Source organism: Orcinus orca, chromosome 2 (assembly GCF_937001465.1).
Source record: "Orcinus orca chromosome 2, mOrcOrc1.1, whole genome shotgun sequence".
Taxonomy (NCBI): Eukaryota; Metazoa; Chordata; class Mammalia; order Artiodactyla; family Delphinidae; genus Orcinus; species Orcinus orca.
The window spans coordinates 141,299,472-141,312,236 of NC_064560.1; the positions used below are offsets into that span (position 1 = coordinate 141,299,472).

The 12,765-nt window shown below is 38.8% G+C and overlaps 1 pseudogene across 1 annotated transcript in view; it reads left to right on the forward strand.

The window, feature by feature from the left end:
• Positions 1 to 1,221: 1,221 nt before the first annotated feature.
• Positions 1,222 to 12,765, forward strand: part of LOC101288984 (probable global transcription activator SNF2L2) — a 68,394-nt pseudogene continuing 56,850 nt past the window's right edge. Inside the window, exon 1 of the transcript XR_004483419.2 lies at positions 1,222 to 2,747. The product of XR_004483419.2 is annotated as a probable global transcription activator SNF2L2 (transcript). The remainder of the gene's footprint in view (positions 2,748 to 12,765) is intronic.

Consider the following 12,765-nt stretch of genomic DNA (forward strand, 5'->3'; position numbering starts at 1 on the left):
CCTGTGCTTTCTACTGTTTCATTGATCTATGTGCCTATCCTCTTGACAATACTCCAATGTCTTAATTGCTGTAGTTTACAGCATATCTTTAAATCAGAAAATATAAGATCTCCAAATTCGCCCTTAAAAAATTATTTTGACTATTCTAGGTCATTTAAATTTTCATATAAATTTTAGAATTAGCTTATCAATTTCCAAAAACTCTTGCTATATTTTGTTGGAATTGCATAGAATTTAAAGATCAATGTTGGAAGAATTGATATTTTAACAATATGAAGTTTTCCAGTCCATGAGCATGGTACATTGTTCCATTTAGTTAGAGTATCTATAATTTCTCTAAGCAATATTTTGTGAGTTTTAGTGTAAGGTCATAAATGAATGTTATTACATTTCTTTAATAATGAATAATTAATTCAACTTCAATAATCTCATTTTCTAATTGTTTCCAATTGTTTGATGTCAGTATATAAAAATGCAGTTAACTTTTATCCTACAAACTTGATAACTTCATTTATTACTTTTAATAACTGTTTTATCGATTTCTAAGAATTTTCTACATAAACAGTCATGTTGTCCAAAAAAAACACAACAGTTTTACTTCTTCCATTCCTAAGTTTATGCCTTTTTTGAAATTGCCTTGTATGGGAATAGAATCTAAAAAAGAGTGGACATATGTATATGTATAACTGACTCACTGCTATGCAACAGAAACTAACATAACATTATCAGCTATACTCCAATTTAAAAAAAAATCTTGCCTTATTGTAACAGCTAAAACCTCCAATACAATGTTGAAACAAGTAGTAAGAGTAGACATATTCATATTGTTCCTGATTTTAAGGGAAAAGCATTTAATATTTAATGATTAAATATAATATTAGCCACAAGTTTTTCCATAGATGCCTTTTTTTAAGACTGAAGTAGTTCCCTACTGTTCCAGTTTTAAAGTTATTTTAAAATCATGAGTAAGGGTTAAATTTTGTATAGTGTTCACTCTTCATTTATTGAAGTAGCATACGAATTTCCCCCTTTTTATATTAACATTTATTTTTGAATGTTAAATCAACCTTGCATTCCTTGAATAAACCTCACTTGATCATGTTGTATTACCCTTTTAATATATAACTGGATTCAATTTTTAGGAACTCATCTGTGTATATGTTCATGAGGGCTACCTGTCTAGTTCTTTTTTTCTTTAATACTAATGTCTGCTACGTGGACGATGAGCACAGCATGCAATACAGTGCCAGGGGCTCCCAGTCCTACTTCACCGTGGCCCATGCCATCTCTGAAAGGGTGGAGAAACAGTCGGCCCTCCTCTTCAATGGGACCCTGAAGCATTATCAGCTCCAGGGCCTGGAATGGATGGTTTCTCTGTATGATAACAATTTGAACAGAATCTTTGCCGATGAAATGGGGCTGGGAAAGACAATACAGACCATTGCACTCATCACTTATCTGATGGATCACAAAAGACTCAATGGCCCCTATCTCATCATTGTCCCCCTTTCGACTCTAACTGGACGTATGAATTTGACAAAGGCTCCTTCTGTGGTGAAAATTCCTTACAAGGGCACCCCGCCATGCGTCGCTCCCTTGTCCCCAGTTACGGAGTGGCAAATTCAATGCCCTCCTGACTACTTATGAGTACATTTTAAAGACAAGCACATTCTTGCAAAGACTCGGTGGAAATACATGATAGTGGACGAAGGCCACCAAATGAAGAATCACCACTGCAAGCTGACTCAGGTCCTGAACACTCACTATGTGGCCCCCAGAAGGATCCTCTTGACTGGGATCCCCCTGCAGAATAAGTTCCCGGAACTCTGGGCCCTCCTCAACTTCCTCCTTCCTACAATTTTTAAGAGCTGCAGCGTGTTTGAGCAGTGGTTTAATGCTCCATTTGCCATGACTGGAGAGAGAGTGGACTTAAATGAAGAAGAAACTATATTGATCATCAGGCATCTGCATAAGGTGTTGAGACCATTTTTACTGAGGAGACTGAAGAAAGAAGTTGAATCCCAGCTTCCAGAAAAAGTTGAATATGTGATCAAGTGTGACATGTCAGCTCTGCAGAAGATTCTGTATCGCCATATGCAAGTCAAAGGGATCCTTCTCACAGATAGTTCGGAGAAAGATAAGAAGGGGAAAGGAGGTGCTAAGACATTTATGAACGCTATCATGCAGTTGAGAAAAGTCTGCAATCATGCATATATGTTTCAGCACATTGAGGAATCCTTTGCTGAACACCTGGGCTTTTCAAATGGGGTCATCAATGGGTCTGAGCTGCATCGGGCCTCAGGAAGTTTGACCTACTTGATCGTATCCTACCAACATTGAGAACGACTGATCACCGCGTCCTGCTTTTCTGCCAGATGACGTCTCTCATGACCATCATGGAGGATTATTTTGCTTTTCGGAACTTCCTTTACCTGCGCCTTGATGGCACCACCAATTCTGAAGATCATGCTGCTTTGCTGAAGAAATTCAATCAACCTCTGTCCCGGTATTTCATTTTCTTGCTGAGCACAAGAGCTGGAGGCCTGGGCTTAAATCTCCCGGCAGCTGATACCATGGTCATTTTTGACAGCGACTGGAATCCTCCTTAGGACCTGCTAGCACAAGACCACATCCACCGCATCGGCCAGCAGAACAACGTCCGCGTGCTGAGACTCTTCACCGTGAATAGTGTGGAGGAAAAGATCCTCACAGCCGCAAAGTACAAGCTTATTCTTTTTGTTGCAGTGGTAAATGGGAGTGTTTCCTTAATTTCTCTTTCAGATTTTTCATCATTAGTGTATAGGAATGCAAGAGACTTCTGTGCATTGATTCTGTATCTTGCTACTTTATCAAATCATTGATTAGCTTTTGTAGTTTCCTGGTAGCATCCTTAGGATTCTCTAGGTATAGTATCATGTCATCTGCAAACAGTGACAGCTTTACTTCTTTTCTGATTTGAATTCCTTTTATTTCTTTTTCTTCTCTGATTCCTGTGGCCAGAATGTCCAAAACTACGTTGAATAATAATGGTGAGTGGGGCAACCTTGTCTTGTTCCTGATTTTAGAGGAAATGGTTTCAGTTTTTCACCACTGAGAACAATGTTGGCTGTGGGGTTGTCATATATGACCTTTATTATGTGGAGGTAATTTCCCTTTATGTCTACTTTCTGGAGAGTTTTTAATAAATGGGTGTTGAATTTTGCTGAAAGCTTTTTCTGCATCTATTGAGATGATCATATGGTTTTTATCTTTCAGTTTGTTAATATGGTGTATCACACACTGATTGATTTGCATATTTTGAAGAGCCCTTGCATTCCTGGGATAAACCTCACTTGATCATGGTGTATGATCCTTTTAATGTGCTGTTGGATTCTCTTTGCTAGTACTGTGTTGAGGATTTTTGCATCCATTTCATCAGTGATATTGGTCTTTAGTTTTCTTTTCTTGTCACAGCTTTGTCTGGTTTTGGTATCAAGGTGATGGTAGCCTTGTAGAATGAGTTTTGGGAGTGTTCCTCCCTCTGCTATATTTTCGAAGAGTGTGAGAAGGATAGGTGTTAGCTCTTCTCTAAATATTTGATAGACTTTGCCTGTGAAGCCATCAGGTCCTGGGCTTTTGTTTGTTGGAAGATTTTTAATCACAGTCACAATTTCAGTGCTTGTGATTGGTCTGCTTATATTTTCTATTTCTTGCCGGTTCAGTCTCAGAACGTTGTGCTTTTCTAAGAATGTGTCCATTTCTTCCAGGTTGTCCATTTTATTGGCACAGAGTTGCTTGTAGTAATCTCTCATGATCCTTTGTATTTCTGCAGTCAGTTGTTATTTCTCCTTTTTCATTTCTAATTCTATTGATTTGAGTCTTCTCCCTTTTTTTCTTGATGAGTCTGGCTAATGGTTTATCAGTTTTGTTTATCTTCTCAAAGAATCAGCTTTTAGTTTTATTGATCTTTGCTACTATTTCCTTCATTTCTGTTTCATTTATTTCTGATCTGATCTTTCTGATTTCTTTCCTTCTGCGACCTTGGGAGTTTTTCTTCTTCTTTCTTTAATTGCTTTAGGTGTAAGGTTAGGTTGTTTCTTTGAGATTTTTCTTGTTTCTTGAGGTAGGATTGTACTGCTATAAATTTCCTGCTTAGAACTGCTTTTGCTGCACCCCATAGGTTTTGGGTCATCATGTTTTCACTGTCATGTTTTATAGGTATTTTCTGATTTCCTGTGTGATCTCTTGGTTATTTACTAGCATATTGTTTAGCCTCCAATTGTTTGTATTTTTTACAGTTTTTTTCCTGTAATTGATGTCTAGTCTCATAGCGTTGTGGTCGGAAAAGATATTTGATACAATTTCAATTTTCTTAAATTTACCAGGCTTGATTTGTGACCCAAGATTTGATCTATCCACGAGAATGTTTCATGAGCACTTGAGAAGAAAGTGTATTCTGTTGTTTTTGGATGGAATGTCCTATATATATCAATTAAGTCCATCTTGTTTAATGTGTCATTTAAAGCTTTTGTATCATTATTTATTTTCATTTTGGATGCTCTATCCATTGGTAAAAGTAGGGTGTTAGAGTCCCCTAGTATGATTGTATTACTGTTGATTTCCCCTTTTATTGCTGTTATCATTTGACTTATGTATTGAGGTGCTTCTACGTTGGGTTCATAAATATTTACAATTGTTATATCTTTTTGTTGGATTGATCCCTTGATCATTATGTAGTGTCCTTCTTTGTCCCTTGTAATAGTCTTCATTTAAAGTCTATTTTGTCTGATATGAGAATTGCTACTCCAGCTTTCTCTTGATTCCCATTTGCATGGAATATCTTTTTCCATCCCCTCACTTTCAGTCTGTATGTGTCCATACGTCTGAAGTGGGTCTCCTGTACACAGCATGTATATGAGTCTTGTTTTTTTGTCCATTCAGCCAGTGTATGTCTTTTGGTTGGAGCATTTAATCCACTTTCATTTAAGGTAATTATCGACATGTATGTTCCTTTTACCATTTTCTTGTTTTGTTTTTGTTTTTGTAGGTCTTCTCCTTCTTTTGTGTTTCCTGCCTAGAGAGGTCCTTTAGCGTTTGTTGTAGAGCTGGTTTGGTAGTGTTGAATTCTCTTAGCTTTTGCTTATCTGTAAAAGTTTTAATTTCTCCATCAAATCTGAATGAGATCCTTGCTGGTAGAGTAATCTTGGTTGTAGGTTTTTCCCTTTCATCACTTTAAATATGTCCCGCCACTCCCTTCTGGCTTGCAGAGTTTCTGCTGAAAGGTCAGCTGTTATTCTTATGGGGATTCCCTTGTATGTTATTTTTTGCTTTTCCCTTGCTGCATTTAATATTTTTTCTTTGTATTTAATTTTTGATAGCTTGATTAATATGAGTCTTGACGTGTTTCTCCTTGGATTTATCCTTTATGGGACTCTCTGCACATCCTGGACTTGATTCTTTCCTTTCCCATGTTAGGGAAGATTTCAACTATAATCTCTTCAAATTTCTCAGACCCTTTCTTTTTCTCTTCTACTGGGACCCCTATAATTCAAATGTTGGTGCATCTAATATTGTCCCAGACGTCTCTGAGACTGTCCTCAATTCTTTTCATTCTTTTATCTTTATTCTCCTCTGTGGTAGTTATTTCCACTATCTTATCTTCCAGGTCACATATCCGTTCTTCTTCAGTTATTCTGCTATTGATTCCTTCTAGAGAATTTTTAATTTCACTTATTGTGTTGTTCATGATTGTTTGTTTGCTCTTTAGTTCTTCTAGGTCCTTTTTATTTCTTGTATTTTCCCCATTCTTTTCCCAAGATTTTGGATCATCTTTACTATCATTACTCTGAATTCTTTTTTAGGTAGACTGCCTATTTCCTCTTCATTTGTTTGGTCTGGTGGGTTTTTACCTTTTTCCTTCATCTGCTGCGTATTTCTCCATCTTCTCATTTTGCTTAACTTACTGTATTTGGGGTCTCCTTTTCGCAGGCTGCAGGTTCGTAGTTTCCATTGCTTTTGGTGTCTGCCCTCAGTGGGTAAGGTTGGTTTAGTGGGTTTTTAGGCTTCTTGGTGGAGGGCACTGGGGCTTGTGTTTTTGTGGATGGAGCTGGATCATGTCTTTCTGGTGTGCAGGATCTCATCCTGTGGTGTTTTTGGGGTGTCTGTGAACTTATTATGATTTTAGACAGCCTCTCTGCTAATGGGTGGTGTTGTGTTCCTGTCTTGCTAGTTGTTTGGCATGGGGCGTCCAGCACTGGAGCTTGCTGGCTTTGGGTGGAGCTGGGTCTTAGCATTGAGACGGAGATATCTAGGGGAAGTCTCGCCAATTGATACTACATGGGGCTGAGAGGTCTCTGGTGGTCCAATATCCTGAACTCGGCTCTCCCACCTCAGAGGCTCATGCCTGACACAAGGCTGGAGCAGCAAGAACGTGTCAGCCACATGGCTCAGAAGAAAAGAGAGATAAGGAGAAAGAAAATAATAATAACAACAAAAAAAAATAATTAAAATAAAAAAGTAATAATAAAAAAGGGAGAGATCAACCAAACCAATAAACAAATCCACCAGTGATAACAAGCACTAAAAACTATACTAAGATAAATATAAAAATCAGAAACCAGTCAGTCGCAGACCAGTCAGTCCCAAGTCTACAGTTGCTCCCAAAGTCCACCTCCTCAATTTTGGGTTGACTTGTTGTTTAATCAGGTATTTCACAGATGCGTGGTACCTCAAGTTGACTGTTGGGATTCAATCCACTGCTCCTGAGGCTGCACAGGGAAAATTCCCTTTCTCTTCCTTGTTCACACAGCTCTTGGGGTTCAGCTTTGCCTTTGGCCCCACCTCTGCATGTAGGTTGCCCTCAGGCATCTGTTCCTGCTCAGACAGGATGAGGTTAAAGCAGCGGCTGTTTAGGGGGCTCTGGCTCACTCATGCCGGGGGGGAGGGAGGGGTATGGTAGTTATAATTGGAATGCGGGGCAAGCCTGCAACAGCAGTGACCAACATGACTTTGCAACAGCCTGAGGCATGCTGTGTGTTCTCCCAGGGAAGTTGTCCCCAGATCACAGGACCCTGGCAGTGGCGGGCTGCACAGGCTTGTGGGGGGTGGGGGCACATGTGGATAGTGACCTCTGCTTGCGCACAGGATTCTTGGTGGCTGCAGCAGTGGTGGTAGGGTGTCATGCCTGTCTCTGGTGTCCAAGCTGATAGCTGCAGCTCGTGCCCATCTCTGGAGTTCGTTTGGGTGGTGCTCTGCCTTCTGTGGGCAGTCAGGGAAGGAATCCCCTCTCCTCACGCACCCCAAAACAATGGTCTCTTGCCTGTTAGGCAGGTCCAGACTTTTTCCCAGACTCCCTCCCAGCTAGCTGTGGTGCACTAGCCTCCTTCAGGCTGTGTTCACGCAGCCAACCCCAGTCCTCTCCCTGGGTTCTGACCTCTGAAGGCTGAGCCTCAGCTCCCAGCCCCCACCCACCCTGGTGGGTGAGCAGACAAGCCTCTCAGGCTGGTGAGTGCCGGTCAGCACTGATACTCTGTGTGGGAATCTCTCCACTTTGCCCTCTGCACCCCTGTTGCTGCGCTCTCCTCTGTGTCTCTGAAGTTTCCCCCACCCCCCAACCCCCATCTCTGCCAGTGAAGGGCCTTCCTAGTATGTGGAAACTTTTCCTCCTTCACAGCTCCCTCCCAGAGGTGCAAGTCCCATCCCTATTCTTTTGTCTCTGTTTTTCCTTTTTTCTTTTGCCCTACCCAGGTACGTGAGGATTTTCTTGCCTTTTGGGAAGTCTGAGTTCTTCTGCCAGTGTGCAGTAGGTGTTCTGTAGGATTTGTTCCACGTGTAGATGTATTTTTGATGTATTTTTGGTGAGGAAGTGGACCTCCACGTCTTACTCCTCCACCATCTTGAAGGTCCCCTCATATTGTGATTTATATTCTTTCTCTTTTTGTCTTGGTAATTCCTATTAGGTATATTTCAATTTCTTTTTTTATTATTATTATCATTAGACTTTATTTTTCAGAGCAGTATTAGGTTTTTTTTTTTTAGAGCAGTTTTAGGATTAGAGAAAGCTGAGTGGAAAGTACAGAGTTTCTATAAACCCCCCACCTCCAGTTTTCCCTATTATTAACATCTTGCATTGATGTAGCATTTTTGTTGCAATTGATGAGCTAATATAGAGACATCATTATTAACTTAAGTCCATAGCTTACATCATGGTTCATTCTTTGTGTTTTATAGTCTATGGGTTTTGATAAATGTATAGTGACATGTATCTACCATTACTGTATCATACACAATAGTTTTAATACCCTAAAATTCTCCTGTACTCTACCTATTCATCCCTCCCTCTCTCATTCTAAACTGTTTGCAACCACTGATCTTTTTTACTGTCTCTATAGTTTTTGCCTTTTCCAGAACATCATACAGTATGTAACCTTTTCAGACTGGCTTCTTTTACTTAGCAATATGCATTTAAGTTTCTTCCATGTGTTTCATGGCTTAATAGCTCACTTTTTATTGCTTACTAATATTCCATTTGATTGATGTACCAGTTTACCTATTCACCTATTGAAGGACATCTTGGTTGCTTCCAAGTTTTGATAATTATGAGTAAAGTTGCTATAAACATCCAGGTTTTTGTGTGAAAGTAAGTTTTCAACTCATTTGGGTAAATGCTAAGGAGCACAACTGCTGGATCATCTTATGAGTATGTTTAGTATTACAAGAATCTACCAAACTGTCTTCCAAAGTGGCTGTACCATTTGCATTCCCACCAGAAACGAATAACAATGATGTTGAGCATTTCTTCATATGCATATCTGTCAAATGTATATCTTCTTTGTAAGATGTCTGCTCAGATCTTTTGCCCATTTTAAAGTGGGTTGTTTGTGTTCTCCTTGTTGAGTTTTAAGAGCTCTTTGGGTATTCTGGATACCAGTCCTTTATCAGATATATGTTTTGCAAAGATGCAAAGATTTTCTTCCAGTCTCTGGTTTGTCTTTTCATTCTCTTAACAGTGTCTTTGCAGACAAAACATTTTCCTATTTTAATGATGTCCAGCTTATCAACTCTTTCTTTCAGGGATCATGCTTTTGCTATTATCAGATAGGTCACTGCCAGACCTAAGGACACCTAGAGTTTCTCCTATGTTATCTTCTAGGAGTTTTATAATCTTGCATTTTGCATTTAAGTCTACTATCCATTTTGAGTTAATTCCTGTGGAAAAGGTAAGTTCTGTGTCTAGATTCATTTTTTTGCATGTGTACGTCCAGTTGTTCTAGCACCATTTGTTGAGACGACTACCCTTTCTCCATTGAACTGTCTTTGCCTCTTTGCCAGAGATCAGTTGATTCTATATGTCAGGGTCTATTTCTGTGTCTTCTGTTCTGTTCCATTGATATACTTGTCTATTCTTTCACAGTACCACCCTATCTTGATTACTGTAGCTTTACAGTATGTCGTGAAGACAGGCATGGTCAGTTCTGACTTTGCTCTTCCCCTTCAATATGTGCTGGGTATTCTGGTTCTTTTGCCTTTCCATATAAACTTTAGTATCAGGTTGTTGATATCCACAAAATGACTTGCTGGGATTTTGATTGGGATTAGAGTCCTATAGATATCAAATATTCAAGATGACTGATAGAAGAAAGAGAACTGTCAACCTGAAATTCTATATCTAAAAGAATTATCAAGTGAAAATGAAGATGAAATAACCTTTTAGGTGAATGAAAAACAGCAATTCATTGCCACCAGAACTACACTAAAGAAAATGCTAATGGAAATTCATCAAGCTGAAGGGAAATGATACCAAAAGGAAGACTGGGTCTTTAGGAATGAATGAAGAACACTGTAAATTATAAATACGTGGGTAAATATAATAGAGTATTTTTTTACCTTATTTAAAATATACAGGACTATTTAAAACAAAGTTATAATACTGTCCTGTGGGGTTTATAGCATATATAGATAATATATATAACAATATCATTCATTTACTGAACTTCAGTTGCAATAGGAAAAAAAAATAACTAAACTTGGTTGTTTAGATGAACAGTATAAAATCTTCAAAGTTTCTCTAAATAATACTAACTCATGAATTTTCACCGACTTCAGAAAAAAAAATTTGTTAAAACAATTTCTACACTGACCATTAACCCAAATTGCAAATTTTACATAACCATGGGAGTTTTAAGATTCTCTAGTGTTTAGATGATAATTTTAAGGCCCAGCTAGTATAGGCAGCTGATCCCAGTTCACAGCTTTGGTTTCTTTTATCCTTATTTGCCTTCATGTCATGGTCCATGTTATTTTTGATTCTCTCTTTTAAAGTTTTTTTTGGAAACCTGCTTTCTTAGAGTTTTCCATACACAGGAACTGTTTCTTCTACTCCTCACATAACCCTTCCAATGCCTACACCTAAGAGGGTTCTACAAACAGTGGCCTCAAAAATTCTTGTTGAGTAAATGAACCCTTGTAAGTGAATATAAGCCATGTGAAAGTTCAAAGGGACTTCAAGGAAGTGTACGAAACAGGAAGCGGCACTTGCACTGCTTAAAAAATAAACAGAAAAAGCGAACTCTGAAGTGACCCAGACACTGTCCCTTCCCAAGCCATCCCTGACCAGATTTGCTGAAACATAGGCAGCCTTTCATCCTTCCTGGAGTCAGCATGTGTTCCAGTTGAGCTTATTGTTTTCCTTTCAGCTTCCCTATAACTTGGCCTCTGTTTACATTTAATAAACTAAACGTGTTTCTCTAGGCTGAGCTTTAAACCAGAATTTGATCCCTAGCGTTTTGCACAAGAAACGATGCAAATGGTGATACAGCTGCTTGTGCCAGCTTCAAGTAACAGCAGCATAATTCTCAACAAATCATCATTTAAGCAGAAAATGAAATTGTTTTATTTTTAGATGATCACTTAGACCTTGATTCTTTTTAACATCATAATAAGCCTCTATATTGTGGAAGACATGAGTCCTCCAGATAAATTTCCCTCTCTCAAAGGTTTCTTGATTGAGAGTAGAGAACCCAAAACGCAGAACAAAAAGCTCGGCCAATTTGCAATCCATCCAAGTAGCAATCATGTGGAATTGTATGATTTGTAGAGTACCTAGAAACTTTTTAGTACACTGTAGCTATAAAAGTTAAATAATGATTTATGTTAAAGAAAGTAACAAGTTGAAAAGTTTACTAGTAATTCAAAGGTGCTATTTGTGCCATAAATTACTTAGTTCCCTAGTATTCTTAATTTAAGGTAGTAATTATATAGTACTGGTAGAATTCTCAAGCTAAATAAAGATTCATAACATCTCTCTACCTATCCCTTCCTTTCCATTTCCTCTGTGTGCATCTTTTTCCAATCTTCTCCCTTTTGTTCATGGTTGGTTGTAGCAGCTACCTCACTTGTTTCCTAAAGTCCCTCTGCCCACTTTAACCTGTGCTGCCAATTATTTTTCCAAACACATTTTTTTCACCAGTTACTTCCTTGCTTAAATTATCTTAGTAACTCTGGTTAACTACTTTATATATCCCAAATTCCTTAGCTTCACATTCCAAGTCCCATGACCTAACACCCAATTCCCCTATTTAGCAACTGCAGCCCCCCGCCCCCAACGCCTGTCCCTTCCATCTCAGCTGGACACATTTATTCTCTCATGTATTCCTCCTCTTCTCTCTGATCCCAACTCACCCCCATGGGAAGCAGACACCTTGTTCCCTCTTGTCAACCCATCCAAATACTACAGCCCACAGCATATCTCATACTCAGTATCACTTGATAATAGATTCGTAACTCTTGCTGAGTTTTCCTTTTCAGTGTTTAATTTATATTTGGTGACCTCAAAAGAAAGTTATTCTCTTAATCATATCCTCAATCTTCCCTAAAGATGATTGAGGATCAAGGGCCACACACTCCACCCTTTCTTCTTCCTGCCCATCCACAGAGTTATGAACTAAAGAGGCCTAGGTCTGGCTCCAAGCAAGGCCTAATCATTTCTCTGAGCTGTAGTTTCCTCATGTATGACATGGAGACAGCACCCACCTCAAAGGATTATTGTAAGTATCAAATAAGAAATCTACAAAAGGTATTTAAAGCATCTGCTGCAGCATAAGCACTTAGTAATAGCTATTATTATTTTTCATATTTAAATTATTACCACTCCTTCTTGTTTTTGTTTTTTATTCTATGCAACTTTTAAAGGCCTGGAGACAGTTTCCAAGAAGACGTGAGGGTGGCTGAGGCATGTGTAGCTCTGGACAAATGGGCCTAACTCACCTTCCTTTGCTCTCCACATTTCTCTGTCAATTTCTTTGAACCCTAAGAAGTGAGGTCATTTACACCATGAGAGTAAAAGGATATGACACTCAGAGTTGGACTTTTATTGGAACTAGAAAAATCAGGCCCTTATCCTGCTTTAATCTGGGTCTACGGAACCAACTAAGTACTGTCAAAAAAGTCACTGGATGGGATACTTGCAATAATTAGATCCTAGTAGTTCATGCGTGGTGAGTACTGTTAGGACCTCATTAACAAAGATATTAAGCATGCTGACGGCCACCAGCAGATAAGGTCAAAAGAACTGAGACTAGGCTGTGTAGCACTGAGGATGCAGCACTGCTACCTGCTTGGAAAGATCAGAGTCACCTTCTACTCCATACACTCTACTAAAAGCCGAACCACTACTATAGGAAATCAACTGCTAAGTCACTTCTATTTTGCCAAAATTTGTCAGTTTTAGACAGAGCTAACTTCAGAGAAAATAGTTCTTTCACAGAGACTCTCTAGGGACATTTTTTT